This window comes from Arachis ipaensis, chromosome B02 (genome assembly GCF_000816755.2).
Source record: "Arachis ipaensis cultivar K30076 chromosome B02, Araip1.1, whole genome shotgun sequence".
NCBI lineage: Eukaryota > Viridiplantae > Streptophyta > Magnoliopsida > Fabales > Fabaceae > Arachis > Arachis ipaensis.
Genome location: NC_029786.2, coordinates 56,927,454 through 56,930,361, shown reverse-complemented (window position 1 = coordinate 56,930,361; position 2,908 = coordinate 56,927,454). Strand labels below are relative to the sequence as shown.

Below are 2,908 nucleotides of genomic sequence, written 5' to 3'. Positions count from 1 at the left end.
TGAAGAGAAGCTTGAAAAAGTGGTTTTTTCGGCTAAGGAGAGGAGAGAACTTTTTATATCAATCCTACCTCAATTTTCTTTTCCTCCAATTTCTTGCATCAACCAACCAGAAAAAAATAATATATTCTATTCATTTTTTTTTTCCTTGCATCCATTTTTCATTGATCCAAACAAAGGTTAAGTGTTGTTTCTTTCATAACAGTTGAGACTTCTGCACTAAAATAGAGTAAAAGAAATGCTTTTCGGATTCAAAAATATTATTTTACTTTGAGTAAACTATCATTTCTAATTTTCTACTTATAAAAGTTGAAAACGCTGACATATTTATCCACAGCAGACGGAAATTACCATTTATACCCATAAAAAATGGCTTTTGCAAGCAAAATTATCCAAACCCTAAAAAATTAAATAAAATTTTTAAACTATCCTTCTCTCTACCACTACCACTATCATCTCCCCCTCCCCTCGGCTCTCTCAATGTTCTCAGCGATCCAATCCCAACATCAACTACATCGCCGCTCAGTAACACCGCCACACCCTCCTCCTCAATTGTCACCCTAACCCCATCGCTGCATACTCCTCCATCGGTGTCGAATCGAGTTCTAGAGAATCGGATTGGGTTTTCTCTGCACACACACTTAAAGGCTGCAACTTTTTCAATGGTTGATCAAAAAATGGTGTCTGAGAACAACCCAGATGAGTCCTTCTTCAATTTCATTCAAATTGTGAATTTCAGATCTACGATGTGAAGAAGAAGAGAGGGTTGTCAATGAAGGTTCCCTTGAAAGCTTTCTTGAATATTTTCTTACAAAATTTCAGATTTATGACACTTTCAACACCTTTACTGGAAGCTTCTGTACAGTATAACAGAATTCAAGAAAATGGTGAAAGCTTTTTTTGCTGCTGCACCGTGGCTGTGGCGGCGCTCTCAGCTACTGTCCCTGCGAAAACAACCACGGCTGCGGTTGTTGCTGCTGTTGTTGTTGCCCTAACTGATATAGAGTCAATTGCAATTGCAACGGTGATCGTCCTGGCGTTTGCGGAATCGTCTGTACCAGCGACTGCAACAGCGGAGTCAGCGGCAGTTTCAGGTGTGCTGTAAAATCCAACTGCCTCGCTAATTTTCTCGGAGTTAGATCCAAAGCCGTTTCGCTCTGCTCCATTCACCTTTCAACCGATTTCGCAACATTGAAAGAGAGACGGGGGAGGAGGGAAGAAACAATGAGAGAGAACATTGAAAGAGAGACGGGAGGAGGAGGGAGACATAATATTGGTGGTCGAGAGAAGGATAGTGTAAAAAATTTATTGAATTTTTTTAAATTTGAATAATTTTGCTTACAAAAGCCATTTTTTATGGATACAAATGATAATTTCCATCTATTATAAATAAATATGTCAACGTTTTCAATAGAAATTGTAATTTACTCTTATTTTTTTAAGAAAACATTAGAAGCTCAATATTAGTAGGGAAATACTAAAGTGAACGAAAAATATGTGGCTAATGTCACCGTTTCGTTATAAAATGGTTAACACCACCATGAATAAAGACAAATCACCAAACAAGCATAACACAACCATACTCTGAACATCTCATTTATTATCATGGATTTGCACATATGCCATTCGATCAAGCATAATTTATATAGCGAATCTTTGCATCGACAACATACTTCCTGCATAGCTATAAACACGAGCAAAAAATCTTTCAAAACCAGCGACTTCTACTAATTTAAGATACGATCAAAACATATTTGCTTAATACATCATAGAGCTATAAGGAACACAGCCAACTCTAAAGTGCGATATCGCTTGCACCAACAACCTTAACATGAGCACAATCCATCACACCCAGTACTTCTTGCATAATCCTCTGCCCAGCAATATTTAAAAATTAAAATCTTCACTAGGAAGAAATATATTGTAAGACTGCAACAACCGCGTGAAACACAAGCCACCACAGAAGAGTTGATGTTATCCTGCATCTCATGAAACATTAACCGTAACAACCACCAATTCAGATTTATCAAAACAGGAAGAATGAGAAAAACAGCGAGCATGAAGCATAAAAACAAGTACCAACAACGACAACAAACAAATTATTACCATGCCTAACCCCAAAGAAAAACTGTGGTGAACAACAAATAACATACGAATTAAAACACCACCGCGAGGGTACTATCAATGCCATCTAAACCTATATCATATTAGCATTAAGATCACCCTGAAGTATATCCCCAATGGGTGCCGGCACACCATGACCCTAAACCCTAAACCCATGTAGGCAACTTCAACAAGAACACTATTTCAAATCACCAAATGTTATATTAAAGAACCACCCCATGTAGACATCTCTCCATGTAATTGACTCATGCACTATACGCTAGCAAGGTACCTTAGACACCACCACAAGGATGATATTTTATGGTTGAAAACTAAACGACCAAAACATATTCCATTGCAACCAACACCACCTCAACATACTTCTGGTTGAAAACTAAACGACCAAAACATATTCCCAAGCATCAGCACGGCATCAATGCAGCATAATCTACTAATCTAGTCAACATGTTTCCGGAGTGAATGCCAGATATACCCAAAAACAATTCAATTGCAAAACGTCATCCCATCATAGACAGAACAAACACACACTTTCAATCTACAATTGGCAAACATAGACATTACTAGCAAATCAATGTATAATCTCTAAACAAAGTGTAATTTCTTCTTGGAGGTCCGTCATTCAATTTAAATCGGGAGTAAAATTTGCCAAATTGACAAAGGAAAAGAGAGGAAATGATTACTAAAGGTTGAAAAGGGCAAGACATAACATTCCAAGAATTGACACGCCTACATGGCCTTACATAAAAAATTAAATTAAAATAGAGAGAGAGAGAGAGAGAGAGAGAGA

The 2,908-nt window shown here is 37.4% G+C and overlaps 1 protein-coding gene across 2 annotated transcripts in view; it reads right to left on the bottom strand.

Annotated features, from left to right (window-relative positions):
• LOC107625317 (translocase of chloroplast 120, chloroplastic) overlaps positions 1,567-2,908 on the bottom strand; it is a 6,486-nt gene continuing 5,144 nt past the window's right edge. For both annotated transcript variants that reach the window (XM_016327931.2, XM_016327932.2), the window contains exon 3: positions 1,567-1,976. The gene's annotated coding sequence lies outside the window, so the exon portion shown is untranslated. The remainder of the gene's footprint in view (positions 1,977-2,908) is intronic.